The sequence below is a fragment of the Dasypus novemcinctus genome, chromosome 6, assembly GCF_030445035.2.
Source record: "Dasypus novemcinctus isolate mDasNov1 chromosome 6, mDasNov1.1.hap2, whole genome shotgun sequence".
Classification (NCBI taxonomy): Eukaryota; Metazoa; Chordata; class Mammalia; order Cingulata; family Dasypodidae; genus Dasypus; species Dasypus novemcinctus.
In genome coordinates, this window is record NC_080678.1 from 45,710,982 (window position 1) to 45,733,470 (window position 22,489).

Below are 22,489 nucleotides of genomic sequence, written 5' to 3' on the forward strand. Positions count from 1 at the left end.
GATATTTATTGACTTCTCTTGAACTTTTTTCTTTGACCCACTGATTATTTAAGAGTGTGTTGTTTAATCTCCATATATATGCAAATTTTCCCTTTATTTGTTGCTTGTTGATTTCCAACTTTATTCCATTATGATTGGAGAAAGTGCTTTGTATAATTTTGATTTTGTTGAATTTATTGAGATCTGCTTTGTGTCCCAACATATGGTCTATCCTGGAGAAAGATCCATGAGCACTTGGCAAGAATGTATATCCTGCTGTTTTGGGGTGCAATGTTCAGTATATGTCTATTAGGTTTAGTCCATTTATCATAATATTCATGTTCTGTATTTCTTTATTGATCTTCTGCCCAGATATTCTATCCAATACTGAGAGTTGTGTATTGAAGTCTCCAAATATTATTATAGAGATGTCTATTTCTCCCTTCAGGTTTGCCAGTGTTTGCCTCATGTATCTTGGGGTATCCTAGTTAGGGACATATATATTTATGATTGTTATTTCTTTCTGGTGAATCGTCCCTTTTATTAACAAGTAATGTCCTTCCTTGTCTCTAATAACAGTTTTGCTTTTAAAGTCTATATCATCTGACATAAGTATAGCTACCCCAGCCTTTTTTTGGTTACTGCATATGTGGAATATCTTTTTCCAACCTTTAAATTTCAATTTATTGGTATCCTTGAGTCTAAGGTGAGTCTCTTGCAGACAACATATAGATAATATATTTTCTTCACCATGCTGCCAGTCTGTGTCTTTTAATTGGGGAGTTTAATCCATTTACCATCAATGATATTACTCTAAAGGCAGTTCTTATTTCATCCATTTTCATCTTTGCTTTTTATCTGTCATTTTATATTTGACACTTTTAGTTACTGTTACTGATACAGTTCTCATTTCTAGACTCTCTTCCAGGCCTCTCTACCCTGTCTTTTCTTTTCAAGCTGTAACACTCCCTTTAGTATTTCCTGCAAAGCTGGTCTTTTTGTTATAAATTCTCTCCGTTTCTGCTTATCTGTGAATATTCTAATCTCACCCTCATTTTTAAAAGATGATCTTGCAGGGTATAAAATTCTTGGCTGGCAGTTTTTCTCTTGCAGTATTTTAAATATACTGCTGCCTTCTTGCCTCCATGGTTTCTGATGAGAAATCAGCACTTAATCTTATTGGGTATCCCTTATTTGTTATGCATTGCTCTTCTCTTGCTGCTCTCAGAATTCTCTCTTTGTCTCTGGCATTTGACATTCTGATTAGTATGTGTCTTGGAGATGTTCTATTTGGATTTATTTGGATGGGAGTATGATGTGCTTCTTGGACACGGACATGTATGTCCTTCAATAGGGTTGGGAAATTTTCTACCATTATTTCTTCAAATATTTTTTCTGCTCCCTTTCCCTTCTCTTCTCCTTCTGGGACACCCATGACATGTATGTTTGCATGTCTCTTGCTATCATTCAATTCCCTGAGACCCTGTTCAATTTTTTCATTCTTTTCTTTTGTTTGTTTGCTTTTGGAGACCATGCCTTCGAGCTTGCCAATCTTTTCTTCTGCTTCCTCAAATCTGCTGTTATAATTCTCCAGTGTATTTTTAATTCCATTTATTTCATCTTTCATTCCCAAAGGTCTCTATTTTTCTATGTATGCTTTAAAATTCTTCTTTGTGTTCATCCAATGTCTTCTTAAATCCTTAATCTCTTTAGCCATCTGATTGAATTTATTAAGGAGATTTGTTTGAACATCTAAGATTAGTTGTCTCAACTACTTTATGTCACCTGAAGGCTTATCTTGTTCCTTTAATTGGGCCATCTCTTACTGTTTCTTGGTATGGATTGTAACTTTTTGTTGGCATTTCTGCATCTGGTTTGCTAGATGTATTTATTCTGGGTGCAGTTTCTCCCTTTAGTTTAGGGATTTCTTATCTTTTCTCCCTTGCAGGTTGTGTAGTAGGAGCCAAGGATGTAGTTGGTGCTGTAAGCTATGTAGGCTGATGCTACCCACTTTGCTCTGGGATGTGAGGAAGCTTCTGCTACCTTTCTCTTCTGTCAGGGGTAGGGATAGAGCTGCAGCCATGTATAATAATCCAAGTTGGGCACAAAAAGACTGCAGTCACCCAGAGACACTGATGAAGCTTCACACTCCTTCATCCCCTACCTTAGGCAGGGACAGAGCTATAGTTTTGGTCAATAATCTATGCTGTGTGGGTCCAAAATGGCCACAGTTGCTCAGGTAAACTGATATAGCATTAGACCCTCTCCCTGTCAGGGATGGGAATAAACCCTGTGGAGTGCCCAACAATCTAACTTCTGTGGGCCAAATATGCCCACAGTTGCCCTGAGAGGCTGAGGGTGTACTGTCCCTTCTGCCCTTTAGGGGGTGGGAACAGAGCCACAAATGCTCCACAGTTCAATCCTGTGGGCTGAAAGTACCCACTGTTGCCCAGAGAGGCTGAGGAAGCACCAGCTCCCTCCTATCCTATTGGGTGGTAGGGGTGATTCTATGGGTGCTCAACAGTTCAGTCCCTTTAGGCCAAGAATACCTGCCATTTCCTGGAGAGGTTGAGGAATCACCAGCCCCTTTCTATTCTCCTAAGGCATTGGTTGGATCCACAGTCAACCAACAGTCCAGTCCCTGTTGACTGAAAGTACCCACCATTGTCCAGAGAGGCTGTGGTGACACCAGACTACTCCTATCCAATTCGGGGTGGAGGTGGATTCATAGGCTGCGGTCACCCCTCGGGCTGAAGTGTGGTTTGCTGGCCTGGCGGGGGAGCAGCCGCGGCAGGCCAAGCCGCTGCCCCCATAATAGGGTGGCTGGTCGGACTCACCGCCACCCCTGAAGGGAGCTCGGCATGGGCGCAGAGTGCCCTCGGGTCTCCCCTTCTCGGCAGCCATGCTTCCGTGGCCGCCCCTCCTCCCGGATGGCGCCACACAATGCCTGTGGGGCGGCACCCTTCTTCTTCTTTCTCCCTGCGCAGGCGCAGGGCGGAAAATTCCAGTCTGCCCTTTTCCCCTCCCCCGACAGCAACAACAGCCAGGCATGGGCGGAAAGATCCAGTCTGCCCTTTTCCCCTCCCCCAACAGCAGCAACAGCCAGGCGTGGGTGGAAAAATCCAGCCCACCCTTTTCCCTTCCCCCAACAGCAGCAACAGCCAGGCGTGGGCGGGAAACTCAAGTCTGCCCTCCACCCCAGCAACAGCAGCCACCAATCCCTAAACCCTGCCCCTTCCCCCAGCAACAGCAACAGCCAATCCCTAACCACCACCCCTCCCCCGTCCAGTACCGCCCACTGACCTTTCGCCGGCAACCAATCAGAACAGGCGTGGCTTCGACCAATCAGCCTTCTCCAGCCCCTATAAAACTGTTGCCTCTCCCTCAATAAAGGGGACTTGCGTGTTTACTTTGTCTCCGCGGTAGTTCTTCTGCCGTGCGCCCTCCAGTCCTGAGAGCCCCCGACAAGGGCCTGGCCTCCCTTGTCCCCATTCGTCGCCTGCTTCTCCGGGCAACCCCTTTGTCACCTGCTTCTCCAGGCGACCCCTTCGTCGCCTGCTTCGCCGGGCGACCCCTTCGTCGCCGGCTTTCCCGGGCAACCCCATCAGCCGAACCGTGCAACCCCTTGTGAGACCAATCCCTCGTCTGCTGCCGGACCGACCCCTCGTCCCAAGCGGGACCGACCCCTCATCCGCAGCCAGACCCCACCTCTACCGACCGAGCGAGCCCCTCGGCCAACAAATTCTACTCTCCATCGCCTTTCTGTTTATTATCCTCTTTTATGCTTTACTCCTTATCTTCCTCCCATAATGACTTCACCAAGCCTCCTCTTGTCCAAAACCGTCACCCTTCTTTTCCTCACACTCCCCGTTGCACTCACCAACCCCAGCCATCAACCTTTTAATTGGACACTAAGCCTCTGGCAGGAAAAAGTAATCCTCTCCTACAATATCTTCGCTGCCAAGGAGAGATCAACTACCTGCAACGCGCTGTCATCCTGGACTTCTAACAGCAGATGGATCTTATAGCCGCTGAGATCAACAAGAATCGGACATTGGCCACCCTTGCTTGCAACGGCAAGATACCGCCCCCTAAATTGTACATTTATATCCCCGTCATACTCACCTCCCTCTTCAGCCCTGCTTCCCTCATTGCTTACTGCCTCTTGGGCCTCGGCTACTTGTTGCTGCTGCCATCCTGGCCCTTATTTGAAAAGAAGGGGGAAATGCGGTCACCCCTCGGGCTGAAGTGTGGTTTGCTGGCCTGGCGGGGGAGCAGCCGCGGCAGGCCAAGCCGCTGCCCCCATAATAGGGTGGCTGTTCGGACTCACCGCCACCCCTGAAGGGAGCTCGGCATGGGCGCAGAGTGCCCTCAGGTCTCCCCTTCTCGGCAGCCATGCTTCCGTGGCCGCCCCTCCTCCCGGATGGTGCCACACGATGCCTGTGGGGCAGCACCCTTCTTCTTCTTTCTCCCTGCGCAGGCGCAGGGCGGAAAATTCCAGTCTGCCCTTTTCCCCTCCCCCGACAGCAACAACAGCTGGGCGTGGGCGGAAAGATCCAGTCTGCCCTTTTCCCCTCCCCCGACAGCAGCAACAGCCAGGCGTGGGTGGAAAAATCCAGCCCACCCTTTTCCCTCCCCCCCAACAGCAGCAACAGCCAGGCGTGGGCGGGAAACTCAAGTCTGCCCTCCACCCCAGCAACAGCAGCCACCAATCCCTAAACCCTGCCCCTTCCCCCAGCAACAGTGACAGCCAATCCCTAACCACCACCCCTCCCCCGTCCAGTACCGCCCAATGACCTTTCGCCGGCAACCAATCAGAACAGGGCGTGGCTTCGACCAATCAGCCTTCCCCAGCCCCTATAAAACTGTTGCCTCTCCCTCAATAAAGGGGACTTGCGTGTTTACCTTGTCTCCGCGGTAGTTCTTTTGCCGTGCGCCCTCCAGTCCTGAGAGCCCCCGACAAGGGCCTGGCCTCCCTTGTCCCCAGTTTGTCGCCTGCTTCTCCGGGCGACCCCTTCATCGCCTGCTTCTCCGGGCGACCCCTTCGTCGCCGGCTTCGCCGGGCGACCCCGTCAGCCGAACTGCGCAACCCCTTGTGAGACCGATCCCTCGTCTGCTGCCCGACTGACCCCTCGTCCCAGGTGGGACCGACCCCTCGTCCCAAGCGGGACCGACCCCTTGTCCGCAGCCAGACCCCACCTCTACCGACCGAGCAAGCCGCCGCAGTTGGCGCCCAACGTGGGGCAAAGCAACCCCACCACAGCACAACGTGGGGCAAGGCAACTCCACCACAGCCTCACTCCATAACCTGGCGGTCCCCCCCTCCTCTCTTCTCTCTCACCTTGGGACTTCTCTCGTGCAACATTGCTGCTACCTGAGCCTTGGCTACCTCATACGATCCACGGCGGTCTGGGAGAATCGCTGGATTGCTTTCTCCTTCCATGTCGGGGGCTTATACCGACCCGCTATGATTAAGAGGAGCCTTGGATTTCTCGGGAGCGTGCGCTTGCACGTCTGAAGTAATCCTACCACAGCCCTACGCCCTCCTCTCTTCTCACCTTGGGACTTCTCTCGTGCAACATTGCTACTACCTGAGCCTTGGCTACCTCATACGATCCACGGCGGTCTGGGAGAATCACTGGATGGCTTTCTCCTTCCATGTCGGGGGCTTATACCAACCCGCTATGATTAAGAGGAGCCTTGGATTTCTCGGGAGCACGCGCTTGCACGTCTGAAGTAACCCTACCATAGCCCTACGCTCTCCTCTCTTCTCACCCCTATCTTTTCGCTCTGCATTGCTGCTCCTGAACCTTGGTGACCTCATATGATCCACGGCGGTCTGGGAGAATCGCTGGATGGCTTTCTCCTTCCATGTCGGGGGCCTATACCGACCCGCTATGATTAAGAGGCACCAATAAAACTCTCAGGAGCGCGTGCCTGAGCACCTCCACCCCTGCCTTCACCTCTGCCTCCTCCCCTCCGTGCTTGCTCCCCTTTGCCTTGCTCCACTGCTCGTCGTCCCACCCTCCCCTCGTCGGGGCCTTCTCTTGGCCCGCGACCACCGTCGGAGTCCCATCGGCTCCTACCCCTCGTCTCACCACGCACCTCGGCTCCCATCGCCACGCTCTCAAGGTAAGGGCCCCTTTTCTTATCGGCTCCAAAAGGCCATTAGCAATGGGTAACATCCTATCTGCTAAGCAAGCCCCACAAGTTCAGGCTCTCGCCGGTCTCCTAGACACTCACCGGTGTAAGATCTCTTTGAAACAGCTTCAAGTATATTGGGACCTTCTTCTCTCCTTTAATCTGTGGCTTACCAAGTGTCAGCTCTGGGACCCGGATACCTACACTCGCCTTATAGATAGGGTCACTTCTGCTGTGGAGCAGGAAGGTAAAAGATTCCCTCCTGGCTTATTACAGGCAACATGAAGTCCAGAAGAAATCTTGAAGGGTATAATCTATGATATGCTATATAAAAAAGGATTTCAAAGCAGCTATACCAAGAAAGTAAGAGTTATGAGTCAACTGTAAATAAATTATATATTTCTGTTAATGTGTTGTAATTGTTCTGTGTTTGTCTGTCTGTTCATTCAATGTCAACGTATATTGTGATACCTCCAGATGGTAAATATAAATTACTAGAAATCTTTAAAAGAGCTCTATTCAAATGGCCAAAAATTAAATAAGCACTTATATTAATACTTAAGTTTATTATATTAATACATAAGTTTAAATGTTAATAAGATATCTACAATTTTAAAAAATTGTAAGTCTTAATTAACAAAATTAACTGTACATCTTCATAAAAAGTTGTTCTTGCCTAGATTAAAATGAATAACTTATTTTTCTTCACAGGGTAATATAAAGAATGTAAAACTTATATGAATATTAAAAAGGTTAAAAGTTTGTAAAAATGCTAACGGAAATGTAATAAGTTTTGCAAAAAGATGTATTTTGTCCTAAAGTAGGATGGCTAATTTTTCATAAACTCTTGAAACTTAATTTGCATGCGGCAAGTATAAAAGGTATTGTGATAACTTTACGTAAGGGAATGTGTTCTGTAAAGATAAAATTTATCTTCAATAGTCTATATGGTTATAAATAATAATAAAAGGTTTAATAAAGCATTGTTTACATTAAGGTATTAAATGGCTAATTCCAAAAGGTCATTCTTAAATATATATATATAAAACTGAATTGATGATAATAATAATAAAAGGTAATTTTATAACAGGAAAGATTAACAGCAACCAAGCTCCCCTGCCAACTTGCTTTTAGGAAACGGTTTCTAATATTGCATGCTACTAAGTATTTAAAGAAAAGTTATTCTTAAGGAAACAGAAGATGATTTTGTCTTTGCAGCCATTGTCTATTTAGCAACACCCCTCGCTATCGGCCTAGCCACTGTTGCGCCGCATGCTTGGAACCTTAAACAAAGACTCCTCCTCACTGTCATCTTCCTATCTATCATTACTATATTTACTGCCCTCATTCTCCTTTGTTTATAAAGCAGTCTCCTACAAACCACAAAGCTTCTGTCTTAAACATAACATTCTCAACCCTATCCTCTAAATGATCTTCTCCCTTCCCCCACAGCCTTTAATACTTTATTTCTTCCTCATAACCTTTGCTTTCTTGATAATATTTTCTGCCATCTGTCTAGCTGCTACCACCCCAGAAGATTGGAACCTCGGCCAACGAATTCTACTCTCCATCGCCTTTCTGTTTATTATCCTCTTTTATGCTTTACTCCTTATCTTCCTCCCATAATGACTTCACCAAGCCTCCTCTTGTCCAAAACCGTCACCCTTCTTTTCCTCACACTCCCCGTTGCACTCACCAACCCCAGCCATCAGCCTTTTAATTGGACAGTAAGCCTCTGGCAGGAAAAAGTAATCCTCTCCTACAATATCTTCGCTGCCAAGGAGAGATCAACTACCTGCAACGCGCTGTCATCCTGGACTTCTAACAGCAGATGGATCTTATAGCCGCTGAGATCAACAAGAATCGGACATTGGCCACCCTTGCTTGCAACGGCAAGAAACCGCCCCCTAAATTGTACATTTATATCCCCGTCATACTCACCTCCCTCTTCAGCCCTGCTTCCCTCATTGCTTACTGCCTCTTGGGCCTCGGCTACTTGTTGCTGCTGCCATCCTGGCCCTTATTTGAAAAGAAGGGGGAAATGCGGTCACCCCTCGGGCTGAAGTGTGGTTTGCTGGCCTGGCGGGGGAGCAGCCGCGGCAGGCCAAGCCGCTGCCCCCATAATAGGGTGGCTGTTCGGACTCACCGCCACCCCTGAAGGGAGCTCGGCATGGGCGCAGAGTGCCCTCAGGTCTCCCCTTCTCGGCAGCCATGCTTCCGTGGCCGCCCCTCCTCCCGGATGGTGCCACACGATGCCTGTGGGGCAGCACCCTTCTTCTTCTTTCTCCCTGCGCAGGCGCAGGGCGGAAAATTCCAGTCTGCCCTTTTCCCCTCCCCCGACAGCAACAACAGCTGGGCGTGGGCGGAAAGATCCAGTCTGCCCTTTTCCCCTCCCCCGACAGCAGCAACAGCCAGGCGTGGGTGGAAAAATCCAGCCCACCCTTTTCCCTCCCCCCGACAGCAGCAACAGCCAGGCGTGGGCGGGAAACTCAAGTCTGCCCTCCACCCCAGCAACAGCAGCCACCAATCCCTAAACCCTGCCCCTTCCCCCAGCAACAGCGACAGCCAATCCCTAACCACCACCCCTCCCCCGTCCAGTACCGCCCACTGACCTTTCGCCGGCAACCAATCAGAACAGGGCGTGGCTTCGACCAATCAGCCTTCCCCAGCCCCTATAAAACTGTTGCCTCTCCCTCAATAAAGGGGACTTGCGTGTTTACCTTGTCTCTGCGGTAGTACTTCTGCCGTGCGCCCTCCAGTCCTGAGAACCCCCAACAAGGGCCTGGCCTCCCTTGTCCCCAGTTCGTCGCCTGCTTCTCCGGGTGACCCCTTCGTCGCCTGCTTCGCCGGGCGACCCCTTCGTCGCCGGCTTCGCCGGGCGACCCCGTCAGCCGAACCGCACAACCCCTTGTGAGACCGATCCCTCGTCTGCTGCCGGACCGGCCCCTCGTCCCAGGTGGGACCGACCCCTCGTCCCAAGTGGGACCGACCCCTTGTCCGCAGCCAGACCCCACCTCTACCGACAGAGCAAGCCGCCGCAATAGGCACCCAATAATCCAGTTCATGCAGGCTGAAGGTCTCCCACTGCCCAAAAAAAGGCTGTGGAAAGACCAGTCCTCTTCTTTCCTACTAGGGGTTAGGGTGGATCCACAAGAACCCACCAGAGCAGGCTGTGTAGGGTAAAAGGACCTGCAGTTACCCAGAGAGGCTGGGCAAACACAGTCCATCTCTCGTCCTATTGGGGATGGAAGTGGAGCCACAGGTGCCCAACACTCAGATTTGTGCAGCCCAAAACTGTCTGAAGTTGCCCTGAGAAGTTGAGGCAACACCAGCCCCTTCCTATTCTGTGGGAGTACAGAGGTAGAGATGGGCTCAAAGGCACTCAACAAACCTGTTTTATGGGCTGAAACCTCCTGCCATTACCAAGAGAGGCTGAGCATACCCACCTCCTTTCCTGCTTTCTTGGGATGTGGGGATGCAGGTGACTGACTATTCATCCTGTGCCAGTGGAGAGCACTTGCAGTTGCCTGGAGAGCCTGGTGCAGGTCCTGCCAGCTACCTCTCTGCTGGAGGTGGGGCTGGAGCTTAGGCTAGGGCTGCAGTCTGATCTTGGTGGAAAAAAGTCAGTCTCCAACTGCACTGGATTTCAGTCAGCCCGGCTTCCTCTCATGCTGGGGAGTGGAGTCAAAATGGTGGCTACCAGACTCTTTACCACTTGGTCATGCTCAGACCCCAGCTGTCCCTAAGATTATACTTTAGCCAGCTGAGTCCCCTAATCAGTAGCTGAGGTCAGTCAACATCTGTCTCTTCCTCCACCCTTTATGGGAAATGGAGCTTCCAACTCCAGCCACAGACTAGCTCCTGAGGTGGCTTGCACCCCTAAAGCAGGATGGGCACCAGCCTCTGTGGTGTGGCTTGCAGCTCCCCAGGGAGGTGGTGCAGGTCCCCCCAGCTTCCTTCCTGCTAGAGGTGGAACCTGTAATCCAACCTGGGTGGAATGAAGCCGGTCCTTACAAGCACTATGATTTTCAGTAAATGCTCCTTCCCCTTGTGTCAGGGACAGAGTCAAAACAGCAGCCACCAGCTTCCCTCTGACCTGGTCGGGCTCAAAGTTTAGTTGTTCCTAGGATTCTACTTCAGCCTGCCAAATCCACTAATCAGTAGCTGAAGTTGGTGCCACACTGTGTTTTCCTCCCATTTTTATTGAGGGAGATGGAACTTCCAACTCCAACCACAGAATTGCTCCCAAGGTGGCTTGCATGCCACAGGCACTGAACTCAGTGGCATGCAGTGTTCTCCTCATGATTATTCTGTGCAGATGGGTATTCTCCTCCTTCCATACTCTCAGGGTGTTGCAAGATAATCCTCTCGTATCCTGGGTCCTCCAAACAGGTGCTTCAGGTAGCTCTGGGTGACCACCAACTATCCTGTTTCCAGAGCGGAATCCAGGAGCTCCTTACTCTGTGGCCATCTTGACTCCACCCCCTTGACATATATTTTTATATAAGTCAGTTGCATAAGTAGTGAGTAACATGAAACAATTCATATTGGTAGTTTATAAATACTCCTGAATTTAGAGGGCAGTCACAATGGTGAGTCTTCACCTGGGAATTCCACAGGTAAGCATCACAATTGGGCAGAACTGCAAGCCTGAGCCTTGGAGGAAACCCTCAGTCTTGCCAGTGAGGAAAAGCACATGTCATTTGTTTCATGCCCTGCAGGACAATGATGAGGCTGTTCCCATGGTGTCCATGGATAAGTGCTTCCTGGTGAACTGTTCTAGAATAGGTAATTCACATAAAGATAAGGATGAAACATGACTCTTTAACGCTTGGAAAAAATGAGATGCAAGAACCTTTATCTCCATGATATTCTGATATGCACAATCAGGCATATATGCATGCACACACACACACAAGCATAGATACATAAAAGCTCCCTTTGGGCTTTGCATTAAACCCACCCTCCTCCACCTGGGGGTTGACCCCACAACCTAGAGGAAAGATTCGGCTGCTCCTGAAAGGTCTCCAAGGATGTCATTAGAGAAGAGGGAAGTCTGGGAAGGTCAGGGATACAGCATAAAGGTTCACCTACCCTTGGTTTTTTTCAACTCCTCCACAAGGAGCGGGTTTCCTCCTGAACACGGTCTGCTATGCTCCTCTTCCCCACCCCAAAACTCCACAGGGTCATGAGGGAGAAGAGGTGGGTTTCCCTCCATGTCTTTCCATTGCTGAAAACGACTCCTACAAAGAGGGGCAGTGGACACTAGGAAGAGATGCTGACAATGGAGAGCTAGACTATGGACCAAGTTGTGCTGAGGAGCTCTTCAAGATTGTTTTCAATCCCCCGCATCCCCTCCCATCACCATGCCCAACTCTTGAACATATCCACTTACCAAGTCCTCTATTTGCTTTTTCCACCAATGGAAAATTGCCCCTTCCAGAAATCTCCTCTCCACATTCAGTCAGAGCTTCCTTCACTGTTTCATATCCATACAACACTACAGTGGGCTTCATGCCAAAATAGAGAGTGAACACAGGATCATAGGTCTCAGAGAGCTGGGAAGTAGAAAGAAGGTGTCGATATTAGCAAAGTCACTATTTGGTCTACATATTGTGCGTACATTGGGCAGGCTGATACTATCAGTCTATTGTTGATGTTTTTATTCTGCTGTATGCAGCTTAAGATATTCTGAAGTTTATACATAAACATAATGATTATTTATGGAGGGTCTCTGGTATCCCGGGAGGTGGCATTATCACTAGCTTGAGCAAGGTTTATTTAGCTCCATTTTACAGATGAAGAAACTGAGGTTTAGGGAATTTAAATTTTGTATCCATGGTCCCCCATCTAGTAAGTAGAAGACCCACACTTGCACCCTTGCTGATTGGCCTCATCAGTTTCCAATGCTCATTTTGATCCAATCCTAGCTGACCACATCGGGATTACCTGGGAAGTTCTTCCTGTGGGGATTCTGTTTAGTAGTTCTGGGATGAAGAATAGAAATCTCTATTTTTGAAAACTACCTCAAAGGATTCTAAGTCTGGCCCTTTAGTGTTCTGCTGGTATTGCTAAAAGAGAAGAGAGTGTTCTTCACAGGGGCTGTGCCAGGATATGTAGCACATCCTGGAAGAACAATTTCTTTCACCCTGAAGCCTTCATAGGTCACAGGCAGCAGCTTCTTGTAGCATCCAAAAGGATTTCGTTCCCACCCAGTGGCCACTGACTGATTAGTTCTCTCGCTTTCATCACTCATGCTGGTCCTGAGCTCCCGTAACTATTTCCTTGATATCAGGCCTAGTTGGTTTTCTCAGAAAAATTTAATCATCATGGCTAATCAGAGTAAAGCACAGGGTTTAGGCAGTAGATGACTTATTAGAATGAAATCTGCAATCACAAAAACACTTCTCTTAGCTTGACCTTCAGCCTAAAAATCTTAGCCAAGGCTTTGAAACAATAGAGGGCAGCACACTCCCTGCTTTTGCTCCTTGACTATGTTGTTAATTTGATTCCACCTTACAACACCTTAAAGTTTCTCTTCCCACAAAATGCATTACTTCATTTCATTATTTCTGATATGACAGAAACCAAACAAAAAAGCAAGAAAAACAACATGATCTACAGGGTACTTTTACTTTACAATGATCTATTTTAATACATTGCCTCCAAGTATGTATTTTAGTTCCTCTCAGGAGTTAATTTACTTACCTTTTGCAAGGCACTGGAGGAGCATAAAGCATACTTACATTGCTTAAGGATTTTCTGATATCCTTAATATTTACCAATAGGATATTTCCAATAATTGGGAGAGGAGTGGGGCTAGGCAGGAGCTTCCCTTTTCCATAGTTCTATTTCCAGAGAGAAAGGAGAAGCAAAGAGGAGAGGCAGAGCACCAGGACCGTGACTAGATCCACTAGAGCCTTTTCTTCTCACCAAGGCAACTATGAAAGTGTAGCCCAAAGCTTTATAGTACTCTCTTCCCATTCAAGTTGTGACTCCTGGACTTTACAAAGTGTGCAGTCAGTTAGATCCACTTGAATCCTTTCTGAATAGACTGTGGTCCGTTGAAAAAAAAGTTTTCTTTTGTCTTGCTTTTTTCCAAAGCCGCAACCTAGAGATTACGATTTAGTTGATCTGGAGTGAAGCCCTGGTATTGGTAACTTCATTAAATAAATTTTTTAAAACCCAGGTGGTTCCTGAAGTCAATGATTCAATCAACAAAATTGCTCTACATTCTCAAATCTCAGACTAATAATCGATTGGGAATTTATGACTTGAGGGTAATCCATGTATTCCACACCTGTATTGAAAACATTTCTCCTGTTATGCTTTATGAAAACATTAAAATCCTCATTTTGCCCTTGAAAATTGACACATTTTGAAATATTTTAATGTACTCTACTGGCATCACAGCTGCCTAAATATAAAATAGCCAACATAAAACATTATTCATACATCTTGAATGATCAAACATTCATCAAGTAATTAGTAAGTCCTGAGTAAACTTGCACTCCTTTTACCATTATCCCCTCCTAACAACAACAATAAAAACAAATGAGGAAAGGGAGACTTTGGGAGAACAGGAGACCTTTTCAGTATTACACAGCTCATTAGTGCCAAAACTGGGATTTGAATTTAGATAATCTGATGGGCATTGTGCACTATTTCTTATACCCCAGCTGCCTTGAGAACAATTCTAGTAAAAGAGAACAAAACTCCAAGACATTAGTTACTCTGAATGTACACACCACTGACTGTTCTTGATTCACAGGGTTATATTAAATAGAATCCCTTCATTTGACTCTAGGCCATAGGTGCTCAAGAAAAGGAAAAAAGGCCTGGAGTTCTCCTTCTCTCCATCACTGCAGAGGTGAATTTGCTCAGCATAACTGAGGGAAGAGCCAGTGTCAAAGGAACTGAGGGGGAGGCTGAAGAGATTATGGCTTCCCCACCTCTGAGTCACCTACAGGCAAAACTGCTTCTGTTACATTTTTTATCTGTTCTTGTCTGAAATAGAAGGAACGAATTAACAGACAGTAAAAACAGAGATAATTGAGGGAACAACAGGTGTGATGGGAGGTGTATTCCTCAGCCAAAAAGGATGCTGATGCAAAGCACTAGAAATATGTTGGCTTTTATAAAGGGCATTTATTTGGGATAAAAGCTTACAGTTAAAATGCCCTAAAGAGTCCAACTCAAGGTTACTTTCATGTAAAACTCTGTTGCCATGTATTGCAGCAAGATGGTGGGTGATACCTGTGAGGTTTTAGCCTTCCCCTTTCCTCTTAAGACTCCATGGTCCCAGCTTCTTCCAATCTCAGCTGTAGGCTGAGATAGGGCTCAGATGCTCTGGTCTCTTCACAAGGTCAGCTATAAACTATCAGGCTCATCTCTCTTCACTGGGCCACAAGATCCTCTGTGTATCTTCTTTGTGTATCTACTTTCATGTGAGAATCTGTTTTATACCCACCAAGAGGGAAGGGACTCAACCCTGCATGCCCTAATGATATGATTGAACAAAAGCCCTAATTTTGATTTAATAAAATAAAATTGAAACCTCTGGATTTAATACAATCCAAGGGATATCATGCCCAGAGGAACAGGCTTGTTTACAAACATAATCAGTATCATTTTTTGGAATTCATAAATAATATCGAACTGCTACAGGAGGTAAGGACTTCATTAAGCAGTCCAGAATTCAGAACAGAACAGCCACAGTGTACAGAGGCCACAGATCTGAGAGGGAGAAACATTAGTGGTCATGAGGATGGAATCACACCTGGGATTACACCTTGTGGCTCATGGCAATGTGTCATATGCGTTCTAATTGATTGCCGTGGTTATTTTGTGGTCTGTTGCTAATAGAAAAACTGCACTACTATTTATAATATGTTTTATATCTCCCGTTTACAGTGAGATGGTCAATTTACAGAGAATGTTCACACCCATCATATTTCTTTGATCCACTCAAGTACCTTTTCCTAAGGTAAAAATGTTTCCACTTTCAGGATTAGGAATGTGGATCTCAGAGATTTAGTACCTTGGCCAAGCACAGAGTCTGCAGAGGGTAGCACTGAGGCTGGAACCCATGTCCTCTGACTCTTGTATGCTTTCCTCCAAGTATGCATTCACTTCAACAGGGGGCACTAAGATTCACTGAGTGTGTACTATGATTCAGTATTTTTTGACTCATCCTAATCAGTGACTTTCAAAGTAAACATTGATCCAGTTAATAATTGCAGCACCAGTTGACACCAGTTGATTAATGCAAGAGGTCAGAAAAGTTCTGTTTTGCAACCTTTTTTAAACTTGAGAACCAGGGGTTGGTGAACCCCTTATACAGGACAAAGAGAAACAATTCTTTAACTTCTTGACACACTTAGCTTCAGACTCTAAAAGAACCACATTTCCTTATTTGGGGCAAAATACACTCCACGGCTCTCTTTAGTCATTTTGTTCCCTGTGAGATGGGTGTCTATGCTCTTCTCCTTCTTTCTCTGCTGAGGCTCCTGCTTGGTCCCTTCTCTTTTTATAGAATGAAAGAATCATAGATAATTTAGAAACAGAAAAAATCTCAGTCATCCAGTAATCTAATCCTTCCTTTCTTTAGGAATGGAGGTTTGGTGACTCAGAGAGGCAGAGCATCATCAGTGCATCAGTACAAACCTTGTCTTAGAATCCAGGTTCCCCAAACCCTATTTGGAAATTTTCATATGGAAGAGCTTTCCCATCATTGCCCCTGTAGTTGGCAGAGAGAGCATCAGCGTGAGGTTTTCCACCATCACAGAGTAATGTAGACCTCAGCTTGGCCAGATTCCCAGGGAGGGAAGCAAAGAGTTGAAGGGAGGCAGTGAGTCACAGGACACTGCCTGTGAGACTGAGGGTTAATCTGTAGCCTGCACCAGCACATCCCATAGGGTGTACCGCTACCTCATGATCCACCAGTTGAGAAAATATGAGATAGGTAGAAACACCTTCTAGAGGTTGATTGCTCAGGTTCCCTTCTAAAACCAGCCCAAGATGTTCATGCTCTGTTCTAGTTCCTGTCATCTTCATGTCCATCATCCCCTCTCAGTTGGTTTTTTATGCCCCAAGGACAGAGCAGTCCATCTCTGACTCAGGATCATGTTTCAGACCAGTCAAGTGTCTACCTCCTTACACAGATGAGCAGGGATAGGGGAGTATGGGCTTCCCAGTGGTACTAGGACCTAGGACATGGTCACAATTGCTGCCAGGGTGACTGAGAAGATTAGTGCATGGTGGGCATGAGTGGCTGGTATTGCTGGGACCAGTATCTACATATTTTTTCAGGAACTCTGTCTGGGAGGAGGAATGTGGCTGACAGAGTATCACGGTCTACCTCACTGACTCTCAGCGACAAGGAAGGGCCTGGTGAAGGTGCACTGCTGGAGAGGTCAAAGGGTGGTATTGGGATTGAGGTCCCTCAAAAAAGACATGTTCTAGTTCTAACTCTCAGTCCTATGGGTGGGAATTCATTTATAAATAGAATCCTTGAATATGTTATCAGTTAAGGTGAGGCCAAAGTGAGTACGGGTGGCCTTAATCCATTATGGCTAGAGTCTTCATAGGGAGGTGACTGAGCAGGAGGAGCAGGAAACCAGAGGAGGGGCAGAGACAGATCACCACACGTGGCAGGCAGAGCTGCATCTGCAAGCCAAGGACAGCAGGACTATAGGCCAGTCCCCACCAAACCACCACAGATACCAGGAGGAAGCATGGCCTGCCAGTGCATGATTTGGGGCTCCTGGTCTCCAAAACTGTGAAATAAGGTCCTGTTGGTTAGCCAGGCCACTCTGGGGTATTTGTCATGAAATATCACAGAAATACCTGGAAACTAGGCAGGTGGGGAAAGGGCATAGGCCTGGGCTGCATCTACAAGGCCGTCTCTGCTCTTGTTTGCTTTGCTTCCCTGACACTTGCCTTTGGCATTATTAGAAGAGCCCACATCTTAATATGGAAATTCAAAGAGATATTGCTTCTCAAAGACAAGTGGAGGGCAAATGAAAGCAGGTACACAAAAAAGGCCTATTTCTTCTTGTCCCTCTCACAAAAGTGCTCAGTGAAGATTAGGGCTTTAGGCTTATTCTCTCTCTCGAATTTCTGCCCTTCCCTTAACAAGGGTTTCTAAATTGTTTTCTCCTCACCCACATTTTAAAACATTCAATAATTGTGGTCTCTGGGCCTTGGGGGTCATGGTGAGCCAGACCCACCCTTCTTCTCTCACAGTCACTCTAACACAACCTGGGATTCATCTGTCTCCTGGGTGGGTCTCAGCAATCAAAGAGAAGGCAATCCCTCTTTTACCTAAAGCCTGTATTTGAGACCCCGCTCTTCCTAGAGGAAAAATCTCTGGCCTGGGACCAGTTTCCCAGGGGTAGGTCATGACAGGGCTTTGTAAGAAACCTCGCCTCCACATGTGGTCCCCCTGGGTCTCTTGCCTTTCTTTCACTGAATTAAGCAATTGGTGGACATCGAAATCAGTTACCCAACCTGTTCCCAGCTACTCTTTCTAGAGCAGGAGCTAAAGTGGTGGGGAAGAAAGGGGGTCCATTTTATTTCTGTTTGATGATGCAGTGAAGGGGGCCCACTTTCAGGAGATGGTGAGGTAGTTCGTTCTGTCTATCCAATCAATCAGATACTGGAGGGGATTACATGTGGAAAAGGGAAATGTCGTGGGTGGAGTCTCTGAGTTTGCAGCTTTCCATCCAAGGAGATGCCCCAAAACACAAAATAAGCTAAACTTCACAAAATGACACCGTATAAAAGATAATCTAAAATGTAGCATACTAACCAAATAAGTTGAATTTATAATCAAAACAGACCCGACAAAGTGAGTTTCAAAGTCAGATATCTTTCCTTGTGAATTCTATCAACAGAAGAAAGAAACAATATCAATCTTACACAACTCTTTCAGAAAGTTAAGGAAGAAGGAGCACTAGAATATTTATGGTAGAAAACCATGAACAGATGGAAAGCCTAGGCTTGGTAACAGGTGACCTCCAATTTTTGGAGCCCCTTGACAAACCTTGATCTGGTTTACCACAAAGGTGCTGTGATATGGCTTCCCTGAAGGCTTTGACAGCTACTTTGCCAAGAAAGGTTGTGGCTCTGGACTAGACTGGGATTTGGCACAGCCTGGCCTGTTGTCTATAGGGAGACACTGCCCTGGGCCCCAGATCCGAGTCTGTTCTTGTCAGTAGTCAATACTCAGCTTCACCAAGTCTCTCTTTTCCTATAGCCTCCCACATGCCCACACTAAAACCCTAGGGGTGGGCAGGGAGCAGATGTAGCTCAATGACTGAGTACCTGCCTCCCATGCCCAAGATCCTGGGTTCAATCCCCGGTACCTCTTGAAAAAAGGAAATGGAAAAATTTAACAAAAAAATAAAAATAGAAACCCCAGGCCCATGTATGACTCTATCTCAGTCTAGCTGCAGGGCAGAGCTACTTCCATCCCCATACTCCAGTTTTAAGGCCTTGACTCATTCGCTGCTTAGGACATCAGCATGTGAAAGGCAACATTACTGTGTGATGAGGGGGTGGCACTGGGATAGGCCCATCATTCCAGATGAAAAGTTTAAACATCTGTTGGGGATTGAACCATGTCCCCGGCAAAAGGCATGTTCAGGTCTCAACCCCTGGTCTTGTGGGTATAAACCCATTTGTAAATAGGACTTTTGAAGATGTTATTAGTTAAGATGTGCACAAACTAAAGGAGGATGGGCCTTAGTCCAATATGGCTAAAGTCCTTAAAGCAAAGAAATTTGGAAGCCAAAGGGAGCAGCCAGAAGCTGGAAGTACTGGAGCCTGGAAGATAAAGGAAAAGATACCTTTGTGATGCCTTGTGATGGAAAAACTAGGACCCAAATATTGCTGCCCAGACAGAGGAGACCAACCCTGGGAGGAAACAAACCTTCTAGCCTCTGAAACTGTGAGCCAATAAATCCCTGTTTTTAAGCCAACCCATTGTATGGCATTTGTTTTTACCAGCCATGAAACTAAAACAATGTCCCAGTGGCCCAGGGTCCAGGCAAGGAGGGACAGAAGTGAAGGTCTCAGCCTGAGTCCATTTTCCTTTATACTGAGAACTGCCATTACAGTCCTTCCAGAGCCCTGCACAGCCAGAGAAACTAGACGAGGATAAGTTCAGTCCTACCAGTCTCCCAGCTCCACATATTGCTCTCTCCACTCAAACACCATACATGAATCATTCTTTACTTCAATAATAATGTAGTGACACTACAAAGCAATTTTCACCTTTCTCTTGTAACCATGGTATATAGAGACAGTCACAGAGGGCAAAGTTGTTTCCAATTTCAGTGCCTTTGTGGGCTAAATTGCTCATAGCTAATATTGTATTGTTTAAAGAAGAATGAACTGACCCACCAAATAAAAATCTCTGCTTGTATTGTCTATTGAGTATAATGTAATGAGAATAATTGAAATGATCTCTATTTTTGAGTTGATCCTGAAATGTTTATGACTGTGAAGATGCAAGATGAAAGAAAACAAAAACTTCTTAACTTCTTATAATAAATGAACTTTCTATCCTAAAAAGAAGTATATGGAACTTGAAAATATTGTGAGGGAAAAGTAGACACTAAGTGATTTAAGAGTCCTACTATGTTTCAGGAGTTTGTTTACTAGGTCCTAAAGGCTGAGTGAAGCCAGGAGGTTACTCACTTTCATTTTCTGGTTGAGGAGAAAAAGCATTTTCTGGTCCAGAGAAAATCCCAGGCTATGAAGTTGGAAAAGACGACAATTCCTTGGTGGGAAACTGACTCAGAGGGGTACCCCCAGCTTTCTGGAGGAGGGGACAATAGAGGATGCTGACTTGGATCAAGAGGAATCATGGGGTTGAGAAACAGAGGAGAAGGACCACTCGGCTGTCAAGGGGTAGGCCTGAGGAGAAGGACAAGAGTCCCCTTGTCTCCTAGATATCAAGGAGCAAATGCTCCCTGCCAAGTGCTCATCATAACATGATACTGTTCATCAAATGCCTGAGGATCCTGAGAAACCATTTCTGGAAGCTTGATTTTAACTGCAGTTTGGGTGATTGTTGGTCTCAAGTCTGCAACCTCCAGTTTGGAGATGATGAGGTGCCATTCAGCCACCCACACTATTACCAGTGGTCACGACCTTTTAGTTTCAGGGACAGAATCTGCCTCTGAGAAGAACAAGTGGTTCTTCCCAGTTTTTTTTTTTTTTTTTTTTTCAGGTCTTAGAATCATTGACAATTGTTCACCAGCTCTTCATGTTTATAGCTCAAAGGGTCATTTGCTTCAGAACTTCTCACCTCTTATTGCAAGTTCCGAGCTATGTGAACCAAGCTAAATTACTGCTTCTCATTGCCCTAGAAAAATGGCTAACTCAAGTCCTAAAAAGGTTACATAACTGAAATTTCCTGACCTACAGGAATACCTGACTTGCTGCAGTAATTATTAACTCAATAAAGGTTTGCTCTGAAAGTCAATGATTAGGATAAATTACAAAATACTTAAACATAATACACTCAGTAAATGGTGGTTCCGAGGTTGAATCGAACTTTTGTTTGGAGGGAAACATGCAGTCAGGGGACATGGGTTCCAGCCTCATCTCTACTATCTGTAGACTGAATCCTTTGCCAAGGCAATGAAACTCTAAGGTCCAGGTTTCTCAACTCTAACATGGGCACAATTTTACCTTAGGCTAAGAAGTGAGAGAATCAAAAGAAATAAAATGGAACTGAATATTCTCTTTAAATTGTCAGCTTCCCTGTGAACATGAGAGACAAAGTATTTTAGAACTGCAGTCCTTTAAATATTTTTTCCTTAGTAAAGTACCCTCAGTAACTACACATCAATTTAGAACAAACAGGGCTGGTGAAATTGAGAAATCAGCAAAGCTGTCAAGGGGAGGGGAGAGCAATCCGGCTGTGGCTAGTTTTGCTTTGCTTTGCTGACACTCAGTTCTACCATTTTTGGAAGACTCCGACCTTATTTTTGTGGGAATCCAATGAGATGTTGCTCTAAAAATGACCAAAAAGGGCAGCAGATACCAGGTACCCAATAAAGATCTGCCAGTCATCTTCCTCCCACCAAAGTGTCCTTTGCACTGCTGGGATGCTTAAGCCTTCGGGCAGCTTACTGGCTCTGGTTTAGTCTCTCCAATTGCATTTCTGTCTGCATCCCCTCTTTCTTTAACAGATCATTCTAAATATTTCTCTCCTCCCTTATGTTTAATATAGATCATGAACATGGGTCCTGGGCCTGGTGTGGGCCAGGCCATGAACAAGACACTGGGGTCTTAGCAAGCCAGACCCTCCTTCCATCTCTTACAGTCCAGAGTATGACAACCTCTGCATCCATCTCTCGCTCTCTCTGAGCTCATCTTAGATATCAAAGAAAGGGAGGCCCTGCCTTCTCTTAAGAGTAGCATCTGAGCTCCCACTTTTCCTAGCACAAATTCATTCTGGCCTGGGTCCCAGGGGCATATCCCCATGACAGAACATCTTTGTGAGAAATCTCAGCTCTAGATGTGGTCCCACTGTTCTCCTTGCCATTCACTGAAGGATTTGCAGACTGAGGTCAGGGAATTAGTGCTGGATTGAAATCAGGATGAAAGATCTCCCGTCTCTGCTCACTGCTACTCAATCTGGGACTGGAGGTGTGGTGCTGGCGAGGAAGAGGGGCTTGTTCCCTTCTGCTAAATGATGGCCTGGGAGAGTTCCACCTTCTGGTAATAGTGGTGTAGCTTGATCATTCTCAAGTTACCAAAGACAATAACGTTTAAATCTGGAAAAAAATATTCATAAGTAAACAATTATCAGGAGGCACTGGAGAGTTACCCATATCAGGCAGATCCTAGAAGGGGTTCCTATGAATAGTAAGGGGTGAGAATTCTGAATGTGCAGCTTGGCAACAGAGAACAAGAGGGTAAATCTGACACTCTCTACTGCTTCATGGATGGAACAGGAAGTTGGTATCTTCCGATATTTTGATATTCAGCTCAGATCTTTCCCCCTCTCCATTCCTGTTTGTCTCCCACACTATCCTCTCAACAATACTTTATAGTTTCATTTATGTGCATCTCTGTCTTTGTCTTTTAAGTTGAGAGCCCCTTGTGAGAGTGAACATGGATTAGCATGGTGTGGAAATAGTGGGCATTCAATGCATGTCCCACAAGAAGCAGTCACCCTATATACATAGGAGGGCACAGAGAACTGGGACATCCTCAAAGTGTCCCTTCACTTAGGAGAGAGAGCCGAGGAGTAGGGAGAAGTTGTGCAACAAGCAGTGTTTGTTTGCCAAGCCTAGATGGCTTAAGGTGGTGTTATATTTGTGTGATTTGTTACTCTCAGTTTAGCAGA

At 46.2% G+C, this 22,489-nt stretch overlaps 1 pseudogene; it reads right to left on the minus strand.

Moving 5' to 3' along the window:
• The window catches only part of LOC101432570 (cytochrome P450 2C19-like), a 256,387-nt pseudogene that overhangs the window by 211,694 nt on the left and 22,204 nt on the right, over positions 1-22,489 (minus strand).